This window comes from Ranitomeya imitator, chromosome 4 (genome assembly GCF_032444005.1).
Source record: "Ranitomeya imitator isolate aRanImi1 chromosome 4, aRanImi1.pri, whole genome shotgun sequence".
Taxonomy (NCBI): domain Eukaryota; kingdom Metazoa; phylum Chordata; class Amphibia; order Anura; family Dendrobatidae; genus Ranitomeya; species Ranitomeya imitator.
This window is the reverse complement of record NC_091285.1, coordinates 529835025-529861844: the sequence shown is the minus strand read 5'-3', so window position 1 is coordinate 529861844 and position 26820 is coordinate 529835025. Positions and strand designations below refer to the sequence as shown.

The window sequence follows — 26820 nt, the reverse complement described above, 5'->3', positions numbered from 1 at the left end:
CCAGCTTGTTATTATCTTTTGCTGGAAGCTCTGAGAAGCAAAGGGGTGCACCACCGTGCTGTTAGTTCGGCACGGTGGGTCTTTTTTGCCCCTTTGCGTGGTTTTCGTTTTAGGGTTTTTTGTAGACTGCATAGTTCTCTTTGCTATCCTCGCTCTGTCTAGAATATCGGGCCTCACTTTGCTGAATCTATTTCATTTCTACGTTTGTCTTTTCATCTTGCTAACAGTCATTATATGTGGGGGCTGCCTATTCCTTTGGGGTATTTCTCTGAGGTAAGTCAGGCTTGTATTTCTATCTTCAGGCTAGTCAGCTCCTCAGGCAGTGCCGAGTTGCATAGGTAGTGATAGGCGCAATCCACTGCTGCTTCCAGTTGTGTGAGGACAGTTCAGGTACTGCAGTCTACAGAGATTCCACGTCTCAGAGCTCGTCCTATTGTTTTGGGTTTTTGCCAGATCTCTGTATGTGCGCTGATTACTGCACGCTGTGTTGCCTGATTGCCAGCCATAACAGTACAAGGAGCCGATTCAATGATTTCCAATAGAGGGAAAAAAGAAATCCTGACATCATTTTTTTTTCTTAGCTCTGTCTTCAGTCTTTTTTTTCCCCTAGACATTAGAGTGCTTCAGGACACAGCTGTGGACATGGATATTCAGGCTCTGTGCTCCTCAATGGATAATCTCGTTGTAAATGTACAAAGGATTCAAGATACTATTGATCAGAAATCGATGCTAGAACCAAGAATTCCGATTCCTGATTTGTTTTTTGGTGACAGAACTAAGTTCCTGAGCTTCAGAAATAATTGTAAGCTATTTTTGGCCTTGAAACCTCATTCTTCTGGTAATCCTATTCAACAGGTTTTGATTATTATTTCTTTTTTGCGCGGCGACCCACAGGACTGGGCGTTTTCTCTTGCACCAGGAGATTCTGCATTGAGTAATATTGATGCATTTTTCCAGGCGCTGGGATTGCTTTACGATGAGCCTAATTCAGTGGATCAAGCTGAGAAAAATCTGCTGGCTTTATGCCAGGGTCAGGATGATGTAGAACTATATTGTCAGAAATTTAGAAAATGGTCAGTACTCACTCTGTGGAATGAATCTGCACTAGCGGCTTTGTTCAGAAAGGGTCTCTCTGAAGCTCTTAAGGATGTAATGGTGGGATTTCCTATGCCTGCTGGTTTGAATGAGTCTATGTCCTTGGCCATTCAGATCGGTCGTCGCTTGCGCGAGCGTAAATCTGTGCACCATCTGGCGGTATTGTCTGAGAGTAAGCCTGAGCCTATGCAGTGCAACAGGACTATGACTAAAGTAGAACGGCACGAACACAGACGTCTGAACAGACTGTGTTTCTATTGTGGTGATTCTACTCATGCTATTTCTAATTGTCCTAAACGCACTAGGCGGTTCGATAGCTCTGCCGTTATTGGTACTGTACAGTCCAAATTCCTTTTGTCCATTACCTTAATGTGCTCTTTGTCATCATATTCTGTCATGGCGTTTGTGGATTCAGGCGCTGCCCTGAATCTGATGGATTTGGATTATGCTAAACGTTGTGGATTTTTCTTGGAGCCTTTGCGGTGTCCTATTCCGTTGAGAGGAATTGATGCTACACCTCTGGCCAAGAATAAGCCTCAGTACTGGGCCCAGCTGACCATGTGCATGGCTCCTGCACATCAGGAAGTTATTCGCTTTTTGGTACTGCATAATTTGCATGATGTGGTCGTGTTGGGGTTGCCATGGCTACAAACCCATAATCCAGTATTGGATTGGAACTCTATGTCGGTAACCAGCTGGGGTTGTCAGGGAGTACATGGTGATGTTCCATTTTTGTCTATTTCGTCATCCATTCCTTCTGACATCCCAGAGTTCTTGTCGGACTTTCAGGATGTATTTGAAGAGTCCAAGTCTGATGCCCTTCCTCCGCATAGGAAGTGTGATTGTGCTATCGATTTGATTCCTGGTAGTAAATTCCCTAAGGGTCGTTTATTTAATTTGTCCGTACCTGAACACACCGCTATGCGCAGTTATGTGAAGGAGTCCCTGGAGAAGGGACATATTCGCCCATCGTCGTCACCATTGGGAGCAGGGTTCTTTTTTGTAGCCAAGAAGGATGGTTCGCTAAGACCGTGTATTGATTACCGCCTTCTTAATAAGATCACTGTTAAGTTTCAGTATCCCTTGCCATTGATTTCTGACTTGTTTGCTCGGATTAAGGGGGCTAGTTGGTTTACTAAGATTGATCTTCGTGGTGCGTATAATCTGGTGAGAATCAGGCAGGGAGATGAATGGAAAACGGCATTTAATACGCCCGAGGGTCATTTTGAGTATCTGGTGATGCCGTTCGGACTTGCCAATGCTCCATCTGTTTTTCAGTCTTTTATGCATGACATTTTTCGTGAGTATCTGGATAAATTCTTGATTGTTTACTTGGATGACATTTTGATCTTCTCTGATGATTGGGAGTCTCATGTAAAGCAAGTCAGAATGGTTTTCCAGGTACTGCGTGCTAATTCCTTGTTTGTGAAGGGATCAAAGTGTCTCTTCGGTGTGCAGAAAGTTTCATTTTTGGGGTTCATCTTTTCCCCTTCTACTATCGAGATGGATCCGGTTAAGGTTCAGGCCATCCAGGATTGGACTCAGCCGACATCTCTAAAAAGTTTGCAGAAATTCCTGGGCTTTGCTAATTTTTATCGTCGCTTCATCTGTAATTTTTCTAGCATTGCCAGACCATTGACCGATTTGACCAAGAAGGGTGCTGATTTGGTTAATTGGTCTTCTGCTGCCGTGGAAGCTTTTCAGGAGTTGAAGCGTCGTTTTTGCTGTGCCCCTGTGTTGTGTCAACCTGATGTTTCTCTTCCGTTCCAGGTCGAGGTTGATGCTTCTGAGATTGGTGCAGGGGCGGTTTTGTCACAGAGAGGTTCTGGTTGCTCAGTGTTCAAACCATGTGCTTTCTTTTCCAGGAAATTTTCTGCTGCTGAGCGTAATTATGATGTGGGCAACCGAGAGTTGCTGGCCATGAAGTGGGCATTCGAGGAGTGGCGTCATTGGCTTGAGGGTGCTAAGCATCGCGTGGTGGTTTTGACTGATCATAAGAACCTTACTTATCTTGAGTCTGCCAAGCGCTTGAATCCTAGACAGGCCCGTTGGTCGTTATTTTTTGCTCGTTTTGATTTTGTGATTTCATACCTTCCGGGCTCTAAAAATGTGAAGGCGGATGCTCTGTCTAGGAGTTTTGTGCCCGACTCTCCGGGGTTATCTGAGCCGGCGAGTATCCTCAAGGAAGGAGTCATTGTGTCTGCCATCTCCCCTGATTTGCGGAGAGTGTTGCAGAAATTTCAGGCTAATAAACCTGATCGTTGTCCGGCCGAGAAACTGTTCGTCCCTGATAGGTGGACTAGTAAAGTCATCTCTGAACTTCATTGTTCGGTGCTGGCCGGTCATCCAGGAATCTTTGGTACCAGGGAGTTGGTTGCTAGATCCTTTTGGTGGCCGTCTCTGTCGCGGGATGTGCGTGCTTTTGTGCAGTCCTGTGGAATTTGTGCTAGGGCTAAGCCCTGCTGTTCACGTGCCAGTGGGTTGCTTTTGCCCTTGCCGGTCCCGAAGAGGCCTTGGACACATATTTCGATGGATTTCATTTCTGACCTTCCCGTTTCTCAAAAGATGTCTGTCATTTGGGTGGTCTGTGATCGCTTTTCTAAAATGGTCCATCTGGTGCCCTTGGTTAAATTGCCTTCCTCCTCTGATTTGGTGCCTTTGTTCTTCCAGCATGTGGTTCGTTTGCATGGCATTCCTGAGAATATTGTTTCTGACAGAGGTTCCCAGTTTGTCTCAAGGTTCTGGCGAGCCTTTTGTGGTAGGATGGGCATTGACCTATCTTTTTCCTCGGCCTTCCATCCTCAGACTAATGGCCAGACCGAACGAACCAATCAGACCTTGGAAACATATCTGAGATGTTTTGTTTCCGCTGACCAGGATGATTGGGTGTCATTTTTGCCGTTGGCTGAGTTCGCCCTTAATAATCGGGCCAGCTCGGCTACCTTGGTCTCTCCATTTTTCTGCAATTCTGGGTTCCATCCTCGTTTCTCTTCAGGACAGGTTGAGTCTTCGGACTGTCCTGGTGTGGATTATGTGGTGGACAGGTTGCAGCAGATCTGGACTCAGGTAGTGGACAATTTGACCTTGTCCCAGGAGAAGGCTCAGCTTTTCGCTAATCGCAGACGCCGTGTGGGACCCCGACTTCGTGTTGGGGATCTGGTTTGGTTATCTTCTCGTCATATACCTATGAAGGTTTCCTCTCCTAAATTTAAACCTCGTTTTATTGGTCCGTATAGGATTTCTGAGATTCTCAATCCGGTGTCTTTTCGTCTGACCCTCCCAGACTCCTTTTCCATACATAATGTATTCCATAGGTCGTTGTTGAGGAGATACGTGGCACCTATGGTTCCATCTGTGGAGCCTCCTGCCCCTGTTTTGGTGGAGGGGGAATTGGAGTATATTGTGGAGAAGATTTTGGATTCTCGTGTCTCTAGACGGAAACTCCAGTATCTGGTCAAATGGAAGGGTTATGCTCAGGAAGATAATTCCTGGGTTTTTGCCTCTGATGTCCATGCCCCAGATCTTGTTCGTGCCTTTCATGTGGCTCATCCTGGTCGGCCTGGGGGTTCTGGTGAGGGTTCGGTGACCCCTCCTCAAGGGGGGGGTACTGTTGTGAATTCTGTGGTCACAAGTGGTATTGCAGTCTCTGGGCGTCCTCCCTCAGGTGTTTTGGTGAGCTCGTTGGCTGCCTTGCTATTTAGCTCCACCTGAGTCTGTCTTCCTTGCTCCTTGTCAATGTTCCAGTGTTGGATCTGAGCTACTGCATCTTTCCTTGGGCCTGCTGCTCTGCTAGATAAGTGCTTCTAGTTTGTTTTCTGTTTTTTCTGTCCAGCTTGTTATTATCTTTTGCTGGAAGCTCTGAGAAGCAAAGGGGTGCACCACCGTGCTGTTAGTTCGGCACGGTGGGTCTTTTTTGCCCCTTTGCGTGGTTTTCGTTTTAGGGTTTTTTGTAGACTGCATAGTTCTCTTTGCTATCCTCGCTCTGTCTAGAATATCGGGCCTCACTTTGCTGAATCTATTTCATTTCTACGTTTGTCTTTTCATCTTGCTAACAGTCATTATATGTGGGGGCTGCCTATTCCTTTGGGGTATTTCTCTGAGGTAAGTCAGGCTTGTATTTCTATCTTCAGGCTAGTCAGCTCCTCAGGCAGTGCCGAGTTGCATAGGTAGTGATAGGCGCAATCCACTGCTGCTTCCAGTTGTGTGAGGACAGTTCAGGTACTGCAGTCTACAGAGATTCCACGTCTCAGAGCTCGTCCTATTGTTTTGGGTTTTTGCCAGATCTCTGTATGTGCGCTGATTACTGCACGCTGTGTTGCCTGATTGCCAGCCATAACAGTTATGGCAGCTAGATGGTATAACTTCCCACAGGTCAAATATATCCCCAGGGCTCTGGGTGTGTAGATGGAAGATGGTGAATGACACGTCAAAGAACGAGGACACAGGTTTTCAGTCTCTTTGCCTGGTTTACTGAAGACTTCAGGCAGCCACAGTCCAGGGTACCAGATCACAGGGCAGGCAGGGTCCGGCTGGCTTGGAAGCGAATCCAGGGTCCCCTTTACCAGGTGGAGTTAAAAACCTTCCTCTAGCGTGGTGGTGTTGTAGTCCCTTACTGCCTATGGCTTCAGATAGGGTCCTCACAGTTCTTCTCGCTGTCCCAATTATAGGATAGGACAATACCTGCATGACAGGTAACTCGAGCCTTTTTACAGGGACTCTAGCACGCCCCGGGCTCTATGCGTTACTGTGTCTCAGGTGTGTGTGGCGGACAGGTAACTTGCAGTTCAGCTGTCCTGCCGGTCTCTGATGCAAGTCGTAGAGTCCCTTACAACCTCGGTGGTCCGGCTACCGGTTATCTGCACCTCAGAGGGAGGCAGCCTTCCCTTAGCTGGTCTCCCCTGATGTTATTCTCCTGTGCTTCACTCTCCTGCACACTCACTGAACAATGTTCAGCTTTCTGCATGTCTCTTTCCAGGAGCTGTAGTACTTCAGACTACATGGCCCCTTCAGACCTTCTGACACTCTATGTCGGTCTGCTCTTTTCTGTCTCTCTGACAATCTGACTGAAACTGCCTTTCCCTCCAAACCACAATATATATAGGGGAGTCACCTAGGAATAGGATCAAAAGCTCCCCCTTGTGGCCTGGAGTGTGAACATGTTGTGTGTATGGTGGTTACCTGATAAAAGATATCCTTCATCACTCGCCCATGAGGAAAGCAATGCTACTGTGACGACCAGGACCCTGGGGTGCCACACTAACACCAGCAGTTGATCTCCTTACTAAACTGGCCAGTGTGGCCAATTCCAGAGATTGTGTTTTGGGGGCTCTTTTCCACCTATTTCTCCAGTTTATTGATTGCTATAATGAGTCTATATTGGATGCTTAATGTTATTATAACTATAGCATTTGTTAAGTCTTAAAGGGAATCTCACAGCAGGTTGTTGTTATGTAATCTGAGAGCATCAAAATGCAAGGGCAGAGACCTTGATTCCAGCAATGTCATTTACTGGTCTGCATGTTCTCTCTGCTGCTGATCTCCCATATACAGTGGGGCAAAAAAGTATTTAGTCAGTCAGCAATAGTGCAAGTTCCACCACTTAAAAAGATGAGAGGCGTCTGTAATTTACATCATAGGTAGACCTCAACTATGGGAGACAAGCTGAGAAAAAAAAACCCAGAAAATCACATTGTCTGTTTTTTTAACAATTTATTTGCATATTATGGTGGAAAATAAGTATTTGGTCAGAAACAAACAATCAAGATTTCTGGCTCTCACAGGCCTGTAACTTCTTCTTTAAGAGTCTCCTCTTTCCTCCACTCATTACCTGTAGTAATGGCACCTGTTTAAACTTGTTATCAGTATAAAAAGACACCTGTGCACACCCTCAAACAGTCTGACTCCAAACTCCACTATGGTGAAGACCAAAGAGCTGTCAAAGGACACCAGAAACAAAATTGTAGCCCTGCACCAGGCTGGGAAGACTGAATCTGCAATAGCCAACCAGCTTGGAGTGAAGAAATCAACAGTGGGAGCAATAATTAGAAAATGGAAGACATACAAGACCACTGATAATCTCCCTCGATCTGGGGCTCCACGCAAAATCCCACCCAGTGGGGTCAGAATGATCACAAGAACGGTGAGCAAAAATCCCAGAACCACGCGGGGGGACCTAGTGAATGAACTGCAGAGAGCTGGGACCAATGTAACAAGGCCTACCATAAGTAACACACTACGCCACCATGGACTCAGATCCTGCAGTGCCAGACGTGTCCCACTGCTTAAGCCAGTACATGTCCGGGCCCGTCTGAAGTTTGCTAGAGAGCATTTGGATGATCCAGAGGAGTTTTGGGAGAATGTCCTATGGTCTGATGAAACCAAACTGGAACTGTTTGGTAGAAACACAACTTGTCGTGTTTGGAGGAAAAAGAATACTGAGTTGCATCCATCAAACACCATACCTACTGTAAAGCATGGTGGTGGAAACATTATGCTTTGGAGCTGTTTCTCTGCAAAGGAGCCAGGACGACTGATCCGGGTACATGAAAGAATGAATGGGGCCATGTATCGTGAGATTTTGAGTGCAAACCTCCTTCCATCAGCAAGGGCATTGAAGATGAAACGTGGCTGGGTCTTTCAACATGACTATGATCCAAAGCACAACGCCAGGGCAACAAAGGAGTGGCTCCGTAAGAAGCATTTCAACGTCCTGGAGTGGCCTAGCCAGTCTCCAGATCTCAACCCTATAGAAAACCTTTGGAGGGAGTTGAAAGTCCGTGTTGCCAAGCGAAAAGCCAAAAACATCACTGCTCTAGAGGAGATCTGCATGGAGGAATGGGCCAACATACCAACAACAGTGTGTGGCAACCTTGTGAAGACTTACAGAAAACGTTTGACCTCTGTCATTGCCAACAAAGGATATATTACAAAGTATTGAGATGAAATTTTGTTTCTGACCAAATACTTATTTTCCACCATAATATGCAAATAAATTGTTAAAAAAACAGACAATGTGATTTTCTGGATTTTTTTTTCTCAGTTTGTCTCACATAGTTGAGGTCTTCCTATGATGTAAATTACAGACGCCTCTCATCTTTTTAAGTGGTGGAACTTGCACTATTGCTGACTGACTAAATACTTTTTTGCCCCACTGTATCTGAATACTGAGCTCTGTATAATCCTGCCCACACCACTGATTGGAAGCTTTCTGTGAACACCGTGCATAGGCAGAAAGCTACCAATGAGTGGTGAGCGCAAGGTTAGACAGAGTACAATAACTACATGGCACGACATGAGACAATGAGTCCTCTAGTGATAATCTCCTGCTGACACAACAATTATATTATTGAAACTGCAACAATCAGCCCAATAAGTGACACATCACTGGAATCAGGGTCTATGCCCCTACATTATACTGCACTAAGATTACACAGCAAAAGCCTGCTCATGGATTCAAACTTTAATGATGATACTGCCTCTGTTTCTAAAATCAAGAATTTAGAAGAAATGCCCACACCCTACATGAATATCTTGAGAGATTTAGTATAAAAAATGGGGTCTTTGCAAAAACATTCCAGTCAAAATCCATATGGAGTTTATTACTGAGGCCTGTGTTTGCCTGCAGTTGCACATTAAGACAAAATATGGGATATTTCTAAAAACTGCAATATTAATGTAATAAATAATAAGTTTTGTTTTTCTGCTAACACATGTATTACAGCAAAAAAATGAAGGAAGATTTACCATTTCCATAAAAAAGAATAGGTTTAGAAAATTTGAAAAATGGTTGCTAAACTTATAAGCCTTCTAATGCCATAATAAATAAAAAGACGTTAAAAATGATGTCAAAATAATGTAGATATATCTTAAATGTTAACTCATAACTAGTGTTGAGCGATACCTTCCGATATCCAGAAATATCGGTATCGGATTGGATCGGCCGATATCCAAAAAATATCGGATATCGCTGATACCGATACCGGAAACCAATGCAAGTCAATGGGACACAAATATTGGAATTGAAATAAACCCTTTCTTTCCTTGTAGGTTAATTCTACATGAAGGAAAACAACTAAGAATAATGTACAATGTATTGGGGGAGGTGGAGGAGACATTAAAGGAATAGAGGTTTAGCCCAATCAAATGGAATAGCAGGAATCATTTTTTTTTAAGACGTTCGGAGTTGCAAAGATATTGACTATGTTAAGCTTTTTTATATTTTGTCAGATATTTATGTTTCACTACTTCCATGTTCGTCACCTTCTTTTTCACTTCTCCCACACTTTCTTCTTCATCATCCTCAGCAGCAGCATCTTTTTCATCAATTTCTTCTTCACATTATTCATCTTCTTCTTCTTCACCTTCTTCCTATTATTCTTTTTTTTTACATTCTTCATATACTTTTTATTCAACTATTATTCTTCATATTCTAGTTCTTCATCTTCTTCATATTCTTCTTCTTCATCATGTTCTTATTTGTGACAGGCATTCCTGTAGTTGTTATCTATAAAAGTTTGAAGATTACACCTTCCGTTCTGCCTGTCACAAAAGATTTACAACAGGATTTGTCCGCGTTCAGTTTGGCCTGCAGCAGCAGTTTATTCCAGGGGCTCCTCGAGGAGGAACGGACTCACCCCTATACACTGCTTAGTCTTCTTCTGCTTATAATTTAGATAATATCTTTTGCACTGATTTTTAGTCTTCTGCTTAATGTTCTTCTGCTTTTTGTTCTGCAGCTTCTTGTTCTTCTGCTTCTTGGTCTTCGGTCTCTTGTTCTTCTGTATCTTGGTGGTTGTTTCTTGTTTTTTGTCCTTTTGGTCATCTTCTTCAGGGTCATCTTCTTGGTCTTCTTCGGGGTGGTCTCCCGGGTCGTAGTCTCCGGGTCGTCGTCTCCGGGGTCGTCGTCATCTTCTTTGGGGTGGTGTCCAGGGTTCTCCTCTGCGAGGTCATGGAACCCGGATACCAAGAAGGAGGCACAGAGCCTTTGGCTTAGGCCTGGAACCAGCTGACGGTACTGGAACCCAGGGGGACCTATTCACAATTGACTTCCAAAGAACCAGCCAATGTGCTGGAACTCAGATTGGAAGCAGAAGGTCCACATGAAAAAAAAATTTCAAGGCTGCGAGCCGGCCGGAATTACCGAAAACCCACAGTCTTACAGGGGGAGCTTGTCCAAATAGCACTATGGAACCAGTCTTGATTGCCAGTTCCCGCAGCCCACATAGGAAGCACCTAAACTGCAGGCACCATAGAGTCGGCTAACCAGACCGCAACCCGACAGGACAACGTATTGGAAGCAAAGTGACCTTGACACTACCCGGAAACAGCTGGCGTGCTGGAACCAGGCTGGGCAGGAGGGAGTACCCGTGCCAAAGACAATGCCGAGAACCAGCTGACGTACTGGAACCCGGATGGGTAGCAGAAGGTACAAGAGCCAATGGAACTACCGAGGACCAGCTGACAGTACTGAAACCCAGTTACTAAGCAGAAGGTACCCGTGCCAAAAAGCACTGACAAGGACCACCAGACGTTGGTGGAACTCGGATACTGAGAAGGAGGCACCTAAGCCAAAGGCTTTGCCTGGAATCAGCTGACGGTACTGGAACCAGGATGGGGAGCAGACGGTACAAGAACCAATGGAACTACCGAGGACCAGCTGACGGTACTGGAACCCAGTTACTAAGCAGGAGGTACCAGTGCCAAAAAGCTCTAACAAGGACCACCAGACGTTGGTGGAACTCGGATACCGAGAAAAAGGCACCTAAGCCAAAGGCTCTGCCTGGAACCAGCTGACGGTACTGGAACCCAGAAAGACCTACCGTATATACTCGAGTATAAGCCGAGATTTTCAGCCCAAATTTTTGGGCTGAAAGTGCCCCTCTCGGCTTATACTCGAGGCAAGGTGGGTGGCAGGGTCTGCGGGTGAGGGGGTGAGGGCGCTGAGGCATACTTACCTGCTTCCAGCGATCCTGACGCTCCCCGCCTGTCCCACGGTCTTCGGTGCTGCAGTTCTTCCACTGTTCAGCGGTCACGTGGGACCGCTGATTAGAGAAATGAATATGCGGCTCCACGTCCCTTAGGGGTGGAGCCACATAGTCATTTCTCTAATCAGCGGTCCCACGTGACCGCTGATAGAGGAAGAAGCTGCGGCACCGAAGACCAGCTGTCCGGGAGAAGGAGCCGGACGCCGGGACCAGGTAAGTATCGCATATTTACCTGTCCCCGTTCCAGCCGCCGGACGCCGCTCCATCTTCCCGGCGTCTATCCGCTCTGACTGTGCAGGTCAGAGGGCGCGATGACGCATATAGTGTGCGCGGCGCCCTCTGCCTGATCAGTCAGTGCGGAGAGACGCCGGGACCGGACGCTGGGAGCTGTAAGCAAGAGAGGTGAGTATGGCTTTTTTTTTTTTACTGCAGCAGCAGCAGCGGCACAGATTTATGTGGAGCATCTATGGGGAAATATGAACGGTGCAGAGCACTATATGGGGCACAGCTATGGGGAAATATGAACGGTGCAGAGCACTATATGGCACAGCTATGGGGAAATATGAATGGTGCAGAGCACTATATGACACAGCTATGGGGAAATATGAACGGCGCAGAGCACTATATGGCACAGCTATGGGGAAATATGAACGGCGCAGAGCACTATATGGCAGCTATGGGGCAATAATGAACGGTGCAGAGCACTATATGGCACAGCTATGGGGAAATATGAACGGCGCAGAGCACTATATGGCACAGCTATGGGGAAATATGAACGGTGCAGAGCACTATATGGCACAGCTATGGGACAATAATGAACGGTGCAGAGCACTATATGGCACAGCTATGGGGCAAGAATGAACGGTGCAGAGCACTATATGGCACAGCTATGGGGAAATAATGATCTATTTTTATTTTTGAAATTCACCGGTAAATGCTGCATTTCCACCCTAGTCTTATACTCGAGTCAATAAGTTTTCCCAGTTTTTTGTGGCAAAATTAGGGGGGTCGGCATATACTCAGGTCGGCTTATACTCGAGTATATACGGTATTCAAGATTGACTTCCAACGAACCAGCTAATGGTGCTGGAACTCAGATAGGAAGCAGAAAGTCCACATGAAAAAAAAATTTCAAGGCCGCGAGCCGGCCGGAGTTACCGAAAACCCACAGTGCTACAGGGGGAGCTTGTCCTATTGGCACTATGGAACCAGCCTTGATTGCTAGATCCGACCACAACCCAATAGGACAACGTATTGGAGGTAAAGTGACCTTGATACTACCCGGAAACAGCTGGTGTGGAGGAACAAGGCTGGGCAGGAGGGAGTAGCCGTGCCAAAGACACTTCTGAGCAGCAACTGGCGGTGTTGGATCCCAGGGATTACAGAAGAAACTGAGTGTAGGCTGAGGCCTAATTGGAGGCAGTTAAACATCTGTAGTAGTGTGAATGTAGAGGGAGCAGGAGAAATTGCCGCACACACAGCAGGGGATCAGCAGACGTTACTGAACCCCAATAACACTGGAGCTGGTGTTGATTGTGCAGACGGCACTTCTGAGCAGCAACTGGCGGTGTTGGAGCCCAGGGGTTACAGGAGAAACTGATTATAGGCTGAGGCCTAATTGGAGGCAGTTTAATATCTGTGGTAGTGTGAATGTGGAGGGAGCAGGAGAAATTGCCGCACACACAGCAGGGGATAAGCAGACGTTACTGAACACCAATAACACTGGAGCTGGTGTTGACTGTGCAGACGGCACTTCTGAGCAGCAACTGGTGGCGTTGGAGCCCAGGGGTTACAGGAGAAACTGAGTGTAGGCTGAGGCCTAATTGGAGGCAGTTTAATATCTGTAGTAGTGTGAAAGTGGAGGGAGCAGGAGAAATTGCTGCACACACAGCAGGGGATCAGCAGACGTTACTGAACCCCAATAACACTGGAGTCGGTGTTGACTGTGCAGATGGCACTTCTGAGCAGCAACTGGCGGTGTTGGAGCCCAGGGATTACAGGAGAAACTGAATGTAGGCTGAGGCCTAATTGGAGGCAGTTTAATATCTGTATTAGGCTGCCGTCACACTAGCAGTATTTGGTCAGTATTTTACATCAGTATTTGTAATCCAAAACCAGGAGTGGAACCACTAGAGGAAAAGTATAATAGAAGCATATGCACCACTTTTGTATTTATCACCCACTCCTGGTTTTGGCTTACAAATATTGATGTAAAATACTGACCAAATACTGCTAGTGTGAAGGCAGCCTTAGTGTGAGAGTGGATGGAGCAGGAGAAATTGCCGGATACAGAGCAGGGGAGCAGCTGATGTTACTGAACCCCAATAACACTGGAGCTGGTCGTCTTACGTCTCACGTTTTGGTTACCACGTTCCCGGTAGGCTCTGACTTCTTGTTTGTCCCCGACTATTCCTCTGACTCCCCCTGTGTACTGCGCTGATCTCTCGGTGTATAACCTTGTCTGACTTCTCTTTCATTACCTGTGACACCTGTGTTATTGTTCAGTGTTGCCGCGCTGTGTGTACAACCTCTTTTCCTTAACCAGCACCCCCTTGTGGAGGTTGCACTATACTACACTGCAGCAACACATTACAAATAGTATATTTTTATATTTAATCGCATTAAGGTACCATTATGTAGAAGCAATACTTTTGTAAAAATATTCCTCTAGGCACAACACTGCGACACTGTTACAGTGTTGGAATACATTTATCAGGAGCCAAATATTGCCAGTGTAAATCCCTTTACCTATAAATTCTGACATAAGGCATAGTAACTCAGTGTATGTTTTATGGACATACGGAATTGGTAGTATATCTGAGGGTTGATTCAAAATATCATAGTGGTGACTTAACCCCTTAGCGACCGCCGATACGCCTTTTAACGGCGGCCGCTAAGGGTACTTAAACCACAGCGCCGTTAATTAATGGCGCTGTGGAAAAAGTGAATAGCGCCCCCCAGAGTCGGATTTTCTCCGGGGTCTCGGCTGCCGGGGGTAGCCGAGACCCCAGAGAACATGATTCGGGTTTTTTTTAACCCACCCTGCATTTGCGATCGCCGGTAATTAACCGTTTACCGGCGATCGCAAAAAAAAGAAAAAACGCGATCTCTTTTTAATTTCTCTGTCCTCCGATGTGATCGCACATCGGAGGACAGAGAAAAGGGGTCCCAGGTAGCCCCCCAATACTCACCTATCTCCCCCGATGCTCCTCGTGTCTCCCGGTGGGCGCCATCTTCAAAATGGCGGGCGCATGCGCAGTGCGCCCGCCGGCCGGCACCGGGAGAATCTTTGGGGTCTCGGCTGCCGGGGGTAGCCGAGACCCCAAAGAACATGAAAGTAAAGTGTAATTCTCTGTCCTCTGGTGTGATCGCACATCAGAGGACAGAGAAATAGGGGGATTCGGGGACCCTAGCACACTCACCTGTGTCCCTGGGTCCTCCTGCTGCTCCTCCTGGCTGACGGGGAAAAGAAAATGGCGGGCGCATGCGCAGTGCGCCCGCCATCTGTCTCCATCTGCTGGCCGGCAGGAGAACAGCAGTTGGGGCTAAAATTAGGGTTAGGGTTAGGGCTAGGGTTAGGGTTAGGGGTAGGGTTAGGGTTAGGGGTAGGGTTATGGGTAGGGTTAGGGTTAGGGGTAGGGTTAGGGGTAGGGTTAGGGTTAGGGTTAGGGTTAGGGGTAGGGGTAGGGTTAGGGGTAGGGTTAGGGGTAGGGCTAGGGGTAGGGCTAGGGTTAGGGCTAGGGTTAGGAGTAGGGTTAGGGGTAGGGTTAGGGTTAGGGGTAGGGCTAGTGGTAGGGTTAGGGGTAGGGTTAGGGGTAGGGTTAGGGCTAGGGTTAGGGCTAGGGTTAGGAGTAGGGTTAGGAGTAGGGTTAGGGCTAGGGGTAGGGTTAGGGGTAGGGCTAGCGTTAGGGCTAGGGTTAGGGGTAGGGTTAGGGGTAGGGTTAGGGGTAGGGTTAGGGCTAGGGTTAGGGCTAAGGTTAGGGCTAGGGCTAAATTTAGGGTTAGGGTTGAGGCTAAATTTAGGGTTAGGCTTCTTTCACACTTACGTGGGTACGGGGCCGTCGCAATGCGTCAGCCCGACATACCGACGCACGTTGTGAAAATTGTGCACAACGTGGGCAGCGGATGTAGTTTTTCAACGCAGCCGCTGCCCAATCTATGTCCTGGGGAGGAGGGGGCGGAGTTACGGCAACGCATGCGCGGTCAGAAATGGCGGATGCGACGTACAAAAAAACGTTTCATTGGACTTTTTTTGTGCCGACGGTCCGCCAAAACACAACTGATCCAGTGCACGACGGACGCGACGTGTGGCCATCCGTCACGATCCGTCAGCAATACAAGTCTATGGGCAAAAAACGCATCCTGCGGGCACATTTGCAGGATCCGTTTCATGTCCAAAACTACGGATTGCGACGGATGCCAAACGACGCAAGTGTGAAAGTAGCCTTAGGGCTAGGGTTAGGGTTGGGGCTAAAGTTAGGGCTAGGGTTGGGGCTAAAGTTAGGGTTAGAGTTGGGATTAGGGTTAGGGTTTGGATTAGGGTTGGTATTAGGGTTAGGGTTGGCTTTAGGGTTACGCTTGGGATTAGGGTTAGGTTTGGGATTAGGGTTAAGGTTAGGGTTGTGATTAGGGGTGTATTGGGATTAGGGTTAGGTTTGAGGTTAGGGTTGAGATTAGGATTAGGGGTGTGTTGTATTTAGGGTTTTGATTAGGGTTATGGTTAGGGTTGACATTAGGGTTGTTTTGGGGTAAGGGTTGTGATTATCGTTAGGGTTAGTGATTAGGATTATGGATCAGGTTGGGATTAGGGTTAGGGGTGTGTTGGAGTTGGGTTGGAGCTAGAATTGGGGGGTTTCCACTGTTTAGGTACATCAGGGGGTCTCAAAACACGACAGCCAATTTTGCGCTCAAAAAGTCAAATGGTGCTCCCTCCCTTCTGAGCTCTGCCGTGCGCTTAAACAGTGGGTTACCCCCACATATGGGGCATCAGCGTACTCGGGATAAATTGGACAACAACTTCTGGGGTCCAATTTTTCTTGTTACCCTTGTGAAAATAAAAACTTGGGGGCTAAAAAATCTTTTTTGTGGAAAAAAAATATTTTACATTTTCACGACTCTGCATTATAAACTTCTGTGAAGCACTTGGGCATTCAAAGTTCTCACCACACATCTAGATAAGTTCCTTGGGGGGTCTAGTTTCCAAAATGGGGTCACTTGTGGGGGGTTACTACTGTTTAGTTACATCAGGGGCTCTGCAATCGCAACATAATGCCCACAGACCATTCTATCAAAGTCTGCATTCCAAAACGGCGCTCCTTCCCTTCCGAGCTCTGCCGTGCGCCTAAACAGTGGTTTACCCCCACATATGGGGTACCAGCATACTCAGGACAAATTGGACAACAACGTTTTGGGTCCAATTTTTCTTGTTACCCTTGTGAAAATAAAAACTTGGGGGCTACAAAATCTTTTTTGTGGAAAAAAAAATATTTTTTATTTTCACAACTCTGCATTATAAACTTCTGTGAAGCACATGGGGGTTCAAAGTGCTCACCACACATCTAGATAAGTTCCTTAAGGGGTCTAGTTTCCAAAATGGTGTCACTTGTGGGGGGTTTCCACTGTTTAGGCACATCAGGGGCTCTGCAAACGCAACATGGCGTCCGATCTCAATTCCAGCCAATTCTACATTGAAAAAGTAAAACGGCACTCCTTCTCTTCCAAGCTCTGAGGTGCGCCCAAACAGTAGTTTACCCCCACATATTGGGTATCGACGTACTCAGGAGAAATTGCACAACAACTTTTGTGGTCTAATTTCTCCTGTTACCCTTGTGAAAATTAAAATTTGTGGGCAAAAAGATCATTTTTGTAGAAAAAATGCGATTTTTTTTTTCATGGCTCTACGTTATAAACTTCTGTGACGCACATGGGGGTTCAAAGTGCTCACCACACATCTAGATAAGTTCCTTAAGGGGTCTAGTTTCCAAAATGGTGTCACTTGTGGGGGGTTTCCACTGTTTAGGCACATCAGGGTCTCTCCAAACACGACATGGCGTCCAATCTCAATTCCAGCCAATTCTACATTGAAAAAGTAAAACGGCGCTCCTTCACTTCCAAGCTCTGCGGTGCGCCCAAACAGTGGTTTACCCTCACATATGGGGTATCGACGTATTCAGGAGAAATCGCACAACAACTTTTGTGGTCTAATTTCTCCTGTTACCCTTGTGAAAATAAGAATTTGTAGGCGAAAAATCATTTTTGTGTAAACAAAAGCGATTTTTTATTTTCACGGCTCTACGTTATAAACTTCTGTGAAGCACTTGGGGGTTCAAAGTGCTCACCACACATCTAGATAAGTTCCTTAAGGGGTCTAGTTTCCAAAATGGTGTCACTTGAGGGGTTTCCACTGTTTAGGCACATCAGGGGCTCTCTAAACGTGACATGGCGTCCCATCTCAATTCCAGCTAATTCTGCATTGAAAAAGTCAAACGGCGCTCCTTCACTTCTAAGTTCTGCGGTGCGTCCAAAAAGTGGTTTACCCCCACATATGGGGTATTGGCGTATTCAGGAGAAATTGCATAACAAAATTTATGGTTATATTTCTGTTTTTACACATGTGAAAATAAAAAAAATGGTTCTGAATTAAGATGTTTGCAAAAAAAAGTTAAATGTTCATTTTTTCCTTCCACATTGTTTCAGTTCCTGTGAAGCACGTAAAGGGTTAATAAACTTCTTGAATGTGGTTTTGAGAACCTTGAGGGGTGTAGTTTTTAGAATGGTGTCACACTTGGGCATTTTCTATCATATAGACCCCTCAAAATGACTTCAAATGTGATGTGGTCCCTAAGAAAAAAATGGTGTTGTAAAAATGAGAAATTGCTGGTCAAATTTTAACCCTTATAACTCCCTAACAAAAAAAAATTTGTTTCCAAAATTGTGCTGATGTAAAGTAGACATGTGGGAAATGTTATTTATTAACTATTTTTTGTTACATATCTCTCTGATTGAAGGGCATAAAAATACAAAGTTTGAAAATTGCAAAATTTTAAAAATTTTCGCCATATTTCCGTTTTTTTCATAAACAATCGCAAGTAATATCGAAGAAATGTTACCACTAACATGAAGTACAATATGTCACGAAAAAACAATCTCAGAATCAGCGGGATCCGTTGAAGCGTTCCAGAGTTATAACCTCATAAAATGACAGTGGTCAGAATTGTAAAAATTGGCTCGGTCATTAAGTACCAAATTGGCTCTGTCACTAAGGGGTTAAGGCCCCATATATTCCCTGGATGCCATGGTTCAATATGTTACAACGCGTCTGTAGCTTACGACCACCGTCGCTATGGATATGCGCTGGGTATATAAAGCAACGTAATAATTAAGCCCTTGTTGGAGTATTAGTGGAAAATAACCCGGGTGTATTACCTGGTTGCCGGTATAGGCCAGAGCAGCGTGTCTGCGGTGTGCGACTATCGTCACTATGGATGCACGCTATGTGTCTGGCGGGTGCTTCCGTGTTAAGTTCCGTCTGGGACCGTGTCACGTGATGGCGCTGCATCATCTCGGTCACATGAGTGTGTGCGGCCTGGAGGCGCATGCGCAATGGACTGTGAGGGCAATGGGCATGTAAAATGAAGACCCCGCCATCTCACCAGTATAAGGGAGGTATCATATAGATCCTCCAGTGGAATATATGAATGGATTCAACCCTCAGCTAGAATATAAAAGATTATTTATTAAAGCTATTATTGTCATACAAACATTAATAAGGGATGGCCAGCGTAAAGGAGGGCCAATAAATAACCATGTATATATTATTAAAATATTATGGAATAGCAATCGAATTAATGTGAGGTATTATTTAATACTCTACCATAGATGGACAGAGAAGCCCAGTGCAAGACAAAAGGGAAGGAGTTAGCGGTTCTATTGGAGAGAAAAGAGATATTAATTATATCATGATATAATCAAATTTGTCATGAATCAAATGGTCATTCCTAGGATGACCATAAAGGATAACAAACTTAGGGAATTCTTTATAAAGTAAGACCCCATTTACACCTATTTTCTATGTCATAAGAGACGCAAAAAAAAACTAGGCCGCCCCATAGTATCCTCAAGGGATTCCATCCTTTCACCACTAGCCATGGTGCTGGAGAAAATGTTAACACCTCTGGTCAAACAAACCAAATCGTTTTTACTTGATACTAATGAATTCATAAGTTTAATAAAAACACTGGGCCCACTTCCTCCCTCTTCACTACTTACCACCTGGGATGTGAACTGCTTATATAGTAACATAGTAACATAGTTAGTAAGGCCGAAAAAAGACATTTGTCCATCCAGTTCAGCCTATATTCCATCATAATAAATCCCCAGATCTACGTCCTTCTACAGAACCTAATTGTATGATACAATATTATTCTGCTCCAGGAAGACATCCAGGCCTCTCTTGAACCCCTCGACTGAGTTCACCATCACCACCTCCTCAGGCAAGCAATTCCAGATTCTCACTGCCCTAACAGTAAAGAATCCTCTTCTATGTTGGTGGAAAAACCTTCTCTCCTCCAGACGCAAAGAATGCCCCCTTGTGCCCGTCACCTTCCTTGGTATAAACAGATCCTCAGCGAGATATTTGTATTGTCCCCTTATATACTTATACATGGTTATTAGATCGCCCCTCAGTCGTCTTTTTTCTAGACTAAATAATCCTAATTTCGCTAATCTATCTGGGTATTGTAGTTCTCCCATCCCCTTTATTAATTTTGTTGCCCTCCTTTGTACTCTCTCTAGTTCCATTATATCCTTCCTGAGCACCGGTACCCAAAACTGGACACAGTACTCCATGTGCGGTCTAACTAGGGATTTGTACAGAGGCAGTATAATGCTTTCATCATGTGTATCCAGACCTCTTTTAATGCACCCCATGATCCTGTTTGCCTTGGCAGCTGCTGCCTGGCACTGTCTGCTCCAGGTAAGTTTATCATTAACTAGGATCCCCAAGTCCTTCTCCCTGTCAGATTTACCCAGTGGTTTCCCATTCAGTGTGTAATGGTGATATTGATTCCTTCTTCCCATGTGTATAACCTTACATTTATCATTGTTAAACATCATCTGCCACCTTTCAGCCCAAGTTTCCAACTTATCCAGATCCATCTGTAGCAGAATACTATCTTCTCTTGTATTAACTGCTTTACATAGTTTTGTATCATCTGCAAATATCGATATTTTACTGTGTAAACCTTCTACCAGATCATTAATGAATATGTTGAAGAGAACAGGTCCCAATACTGACCCCTGCGGTACCCCACTGGTCACAGCGACCCAGTTAGAGACTATACCATTTATAACCACCCTCTGCTTTCTATCACTAAGCCAGTTACTAACCCATTTACACACATTTTCCCCCAGACCAAGCATTCTCATTTTGTGTACCAACCTCTTGTGCGGCACGGTATCAAACGCTTTGGAAAAATCGAGATATACCACGTCCAATGACTCACCGTGGTCCAGCCTATAGCTTACCTCTTCATAAAAACTGATTAGATTGGTTTGACAGGAGCGATTTCTCATAAACCCATGCTGATATGGAGTTAAACAGTTATTCTCATTGAGATAATCCAGAATAACATCCCTCAGAAACCCTTCAAATATTTTACCAACAATAGAGGTTAGACTTACTGGCCTATAATTTCCAGGTTCACTTTTAGAGCCCTTTTTGAATATTGGCACGACATTTGCTATGCGCCAATCCTGCGGAACAGACCCTGTCGCTATAGAGTCCCTAAAAATAAGAAATAATGGTTTATCTATTACATTACTTAGTTCTCTTAGTACTCGTGGGTGTATGCCATCCGGACCCGGAGATTTATCTATTTTAATCTTATTTAGCCGGTTTCGCACCTCTTCTTGGGTTAGATTGGTTACCCTTAATATAGGGTTTTCATTGTTTCTTGGGATTTCACCTAGCATTTCATTTTCCACCGTGAATACCGTGGAGAAGAAGGTGTTTAATATGTTAGCTTTTTCCTCGTCATCTACAACCATTCTTTCCTCACTATCTTTTAAGGGGCCTACATTTTCAGTTTTTATTCTTTTACTATTGATATAGTTGAAGAACAGTTTGGGATTAGTTTTAATCTCCTTAGCAATGTGCTTCTCTGTTTCCTTTTTGGCAGCTTTAATTAGTTTTTTAGATAAAGTATTTTTCTCCCTATAGTTTTTTAGAGCTTCAATGGTGCCATCCTGCTTTAGTAGTGCAAATGCTTTCTTTTTACTGTTAATTGCCTGTCTTACTTCTTTGTTTAGCCACATTGGGTTTTTCCTATTTCTAGTCCTTTTATTCCCACAAGGTATAAACCGCTTACACTGCCTATTTAGGATGTTCTTAAACATTTCCCAATTATTATCTGTATTATTATTTCTGAGGATATTGTCCCAGTCTACCAGATTAAGGGCATCTCTAAGCTGGTCAAACTTTGCCTTCCTAAAGTTCAGTGTTTTTGTGACTCCCTGACAAGTCCCCCTAGTGAAAGACAGGTGAAATTGTGCAATATTGTGGTCGCTATTTCCTAGATGCCCGACCACCTGCAGATTTGTTATTCTGTCAGGTCTATTAGATAGTATTAGGTCTAAAAGTGCTGCTCCTCTGGTTGGATTCTGCACCAATTGTGAAAGATAATTTTTCTTGGTTATTAGCAGAAACCTGTTGCCTTTATGGGTTTCACAAGTTTCTGTTTCCCAGTTAATATCCGGGTAGTTAAAGTCCCCCATAACCAGGACCTCATTATGGGTTGCAGCTTCATCTATCTGCTTTAGAAGTAGACTTTCCATGGTTTCTGTTATATTTGGGGGTTTGTAACAGACCCCAATGAGAATTTTGTTACCATTTTTCCCTCCATGAATTTCGACCCATATGGACTCGACATCCTCATTTCCTTCGCTAATATCCTCCCTTAAAGTGGACTTTAGACAAGACTTTACATAGAGACAAACCCCTCCTCCTCTCCGATTTTTACGATTCTTTCTAAACAGACTGTAACCCTGTAAGTTAACTGCCCAGTCATAGCTTTCATCTAACCATGTCTCGGTTATTCCCACTATGTCAAAGTTACCTGTAGATATTTCTGCTTCTAGTTCTTCCATCTTGTTTGTCAGGCTTCTGGCGTTTGCGAGCATGCAGTTTAGAGGATTTTGTTTTGTTCCAATCTCCTCGCTGTGGATTGTTTTAGAAATGTTCTTACCTCCCTTCTGAGTATGTTTTCCTGGATCTTCTTTATTCAAGTCTAATACATCCATCACACAAGATAAAGGGATGAGAGACGCAGATTACTAATTGAAGCTGGTACCGACACAAGGATTAGACATTTTTGCTCTGACATATTGGGATTGATCCTCAGAGAGAAGTATTTTATGTTCCAGGACACTTTTTATGTGCAACAGGGTACTGCAATGGGATCCAATGTAGCGCCCCCCTACGCAGTTGCCTTTATGGCAGCCTTTGAGGAAGATTTCGTGTACACCCATCCTCTATTCCAACAGCATTCTGTTATATGGAGTAGATTGATCGATGACTTTTTTTGCATTTGGAATGGACTCATTGAGACACTCCTTCTTTTTGACAGTTATATTAATAACATCTGGCCCGAACTAAAATTTACATTACAGAATAGCACAGAGAACATAAGTTTTTCAGATACTATGACATACAAAGAAAAGGAAGGTGAACTATATATTGATCTGTTTACTAAACCAACAGGTTAATTTAGGGTGGGGGCTCATAATCAAGGGTTTATAAGGGGCAGCTGGTTGGGGCTCAAGTCCTTTTTGGAAGTGCATTGAACAGCAAGGTAGATTGCTGCTGAGGGGAAAGAGGAAAAAAAATCTCTTTAAATCTTCAGCTTAGCGAGTGTGAATGAGCTGAGTGTGACCTGAGAGTAAGTGTGAACGGTGGTAAGTGTGTGACTTGAGATTCAGTGAAGAACTTTTATCAAATACCTGTGTGAATTGGTGTGAGTTGCTGAATTAGGAATAGCTATATTCCCAAGGGGTTAATTTAGGGTGGAGGCTCATAATCAAGGGTTTATAAGGGGCAGCTGGTTAGGGCTCAAGTCCTTTTTGGAAGTGCATTGAACAGCAAGGTGAATTGCTGCTGAGGGGAAAGAGGAAAAAAAAATCTCTTTAAATCTTCAGCTTAGCGAGTGTGAACAAGCTGAGTGTGACCTGAGCGTAAGTGCGAATGGCGGTAAGTGTGTGACTTGAGATTCAGTGACTTTGGATTCAGGGAGTTTCCAAGAGAGGAATTACTGAATTGCTGTTTGTATTTTATTGATACTTTGCATTTATTTTTTATTTAACTTTTCTGTCTGGTGCAATCCCCATTAGGAAATGTGTTCCACTATTGTTAATGCCATCCAGTGCACGTCTTGCCACATGTATGCAATCCTTGAGCAGCCAGTCGAGGGTGTATACTGCTGTGCGAGATGTCAGCACCACTTGTGCATTTTGAAGCCCAGATTCTGAATCTAAATGTGCAGCTGGCAACACTGAGATCCATTGACAATATGGAAAGGAGTCTTCTGCTCACTGAGCAGACGCTCAATGGGATAGATGAGGGGGATGGTAGGATGGAGCTGCAGGACAGTGGGGCAGCAAGCTGGGTGACAGCAGGCCGGTTAGAGGGAAGAGTGCCAGGGAGGCTAGTCTGTCATGATTCCAATGGCAGGGAATCACAAAAGGACAAGCACCAACGAGCTCTAGGGTGATGGAACCTGAGCTGACCGCGACCCTAAACCTGAACACACAAATAACAGTAGCCGGGGAACGTGCCTACCTTGATCCTAGACGTCTCGCACCAGCCGAAGATCTAACTTCCCCTATTAGAAGAAACACAGACCTCTCTTGCCTCCAGAGAAATACCCCACAGAAATAGCAGCCCCCCACATATAATGACGGTGAAATGAGAGGAAGGCACATACACAGTATGAAAACAGATTCAGCAAAATGAGGCCCGCTAAAACTAGATAGCAGAGGATACAAAAGTAAACTGCGCGGTCAGCAAAAAACCCTTCAAAAAACCATCCTGTAATTACTTGAACTCATGTTCCAACTCATGGAACATGAGGAGCAATTACAGCCCGCTAGAGCAACCAGCAGCAAAGAAACAATTATATGCAAGCTGGACAAGACAAAAATAAAGCAAAACGTGGAACAAGAAAATCAAAAACTTAGCTTGTCCTGAAGATTACTGAAGCCAGAAGCTGAGGTAACAAAACACTCTGATAACCTTGATAGCCGGCGGGGAAATGACAAGAAAGCCCGGTTAAATAGGAAACTCCCAAATCCTAATAGAACAGGTGGACACCAGAGACAGCAGAACACAAATCACCCAGTACCATCAGTAACCACCAGAGGGAGCCCAAAAACAGAACTCACAACACTAGTCCTGATCTGGCACACCCCAATAAGTTTGCTAAGTTGGCAGATGAGGGGCTGCCAGTACAGGGGTAGCACTGCTGCAGCCAGGCATGTCCTCTGAAAGCTGGAGGAGTGTCTGCTCCAGTAAGGAGGGAAATAGGAGAGCAGTGCAGGCCAGACAGGTGCTGGGAGTGGGGGACTCAATTATTAGGGGAACAGATAGGGCAATCTGTCACAAAGACAAGGATCGTCGAACGGTGTGCTGCCTACCTATCGCTCGAGTCCGACACATCGCTGATCGGGTTGATAGATTACTGTGAGATATGGGGAGGGGGAAAAAATAATAAATTACTGATAGGGGTTTGTTATAAGTCTCTAAAAATAATGGAAGCAACGGAGAATAGCCTCATAAAGCAAATGGATGAAGCTGTGACTCAAGGAGTAGTCATTATAATGGGGGACTTCAACTACCCTGTGATACATTGGGGAACAGAAACCTGCAGTTCCAGCAAAGGTAATTGGTTTTTGACAACTATGAGGGACAATTACCTTTCACAACTGGTTCAGGACACAACAAGAAGGGGGGCACTGCTCAGTGGCGTATCCAGGGGGGGCAGCCAGGGCATGTGCCCCGGGCGCAGCCGACAGGGGGGTGCCAGCGGGCCGCCTGATGATGTGGCGGTCCAAGGTGGCTCCTCGTCGAGTCATACCCAGGGGTCGGCAGGGGAGGGGGAGCGGGGGCTGTCTAATTATACTCATCTGCTCCTGGTGCGGTCCCTGCACATCTTTTCCCCGGTGCTGACAGCTTCTTCCTGTACTGAGCAGTCACATGTTACCGCTCATTACAGTAATGAATATTGGGAGGTGGAGCCGCATATTAATTACTGTAATGAGCGGTAACGGTGACCGCTTAGTACAGAAGAAGCTGCCGGCGCCGGGGAAGCAGGGACTGCACCAGGAGCAGGTGAATATAATGGGGAGGGTAACGCTGCGCGATATTCACCTGCTCCTCGTTCCAGCCACCGCTCTGTCGTTAGCGTCTTCTGCAGTGACGCTGAGGTCAGAGGGCGCGGTGACGTGGGTAGTACACGCCCTCTGCCTGAAAGTCAGTGCAGAAGATGCTGAAGAAGATGGAGCGGCGGCTGGAACGAGGAGCAGGTGAATATTGAAAGTGAAAACAGATGAAACAAGAAAAAAGCCAGCTCACCGATCCCACGGGGAAGCACGGGACTCCGTCCTGATGAGACGTGATGAAACACACTTGAAAAGGAAAAAAAGGTTCCAGCTTCTCCCAGGTAAAATAGAAATGCTTTATTAATGTAACATGATTAAAATACAAAATGCTCCCGAGACATCACCATAGCAGTGTACGAGGCAGGCTACGCGTTTCGACCGGCACAGCGGTCTTTATCAAAGCTGATCTACTAAACAGTGAATTCAGTATAAAAAGACCTCAGAACCAATGAAATGACAGAAAAAAATCACATGAGCGGAAAGGTCCTATTACTAGTAAAAGAACAAAGGAAAATTGACAATTCACATAAAAATAAAATAAAAAACAAATGAAAAACAAGCAAAAATTATTTGAATGTCGCACATGAATGTATGAATCAATAATGGAACATTAATTCATTCCTCTTATTTAACCAGTCAGGAAATCTCGAACCCAGATTGAAGATCCAATAAGCCTCACGTGTTAATAAAGTTCTATGCAAATCTCCACCGTGCCTGAGCGACGGAGAAGTGAGTATGTGAATTTTTTTTTTTTATATCGCAGCAACAGCAAATGGGGAAAGTGTCTGTATGGAGCATCTTATGGGGCCATAACCTTTGTGCAGTACTATATGGTGGCAGTGTCTGTATGGGGCTATAACGTTTGTGCAGCACTATATGGGAAAAGTGTCTGTATGGGGCCATAACGTTTGTGCAGTACTATATGGCGCAAGTGTTTGAATGGGGCCATAATCGTTTATGCAGCACTACATGGGGCAAGTGTGTGTATGGAGCATCTTATGGGGCCATAATTAACGTTTGTGTAGCACTATATGGCACAAATATCTATATGAAGCATCTTATGGAGCCATAACGTTTCTGCAGCACTATATGGGGCAACTATCTTTATGGAGCATCTTATGGGGCCATAATCAACGTTTCTGCAGTACTATATTGGGCAAATGTGTCTATGGAGCATCTTATGGGGCCACTATTAACCTTTATGCAGGATTATATGGGGCTCCTGATTCAATATGGATATTCAAAAACGCTTAACCTACTGATGTCTCAATTAATTTTACTTTTATTGGTATCTATTTTAGAAGATATATAA

The 26820-nt window shown here is 45.0% G+C and overlaps 1 protein-coding gene across 1 annotated transcript in view; it reads right to left on the bottom strand.

The window, feature by feature from the left end:
- The window catches only part of LOC138674586 (uncharacterized), a 434601-nt gene that overhangs the window by 263321 nt on the left and 144460 nt on the right, over nucleotides 1–26820 (bottom strand). The window lies entirely within an intron of this gene.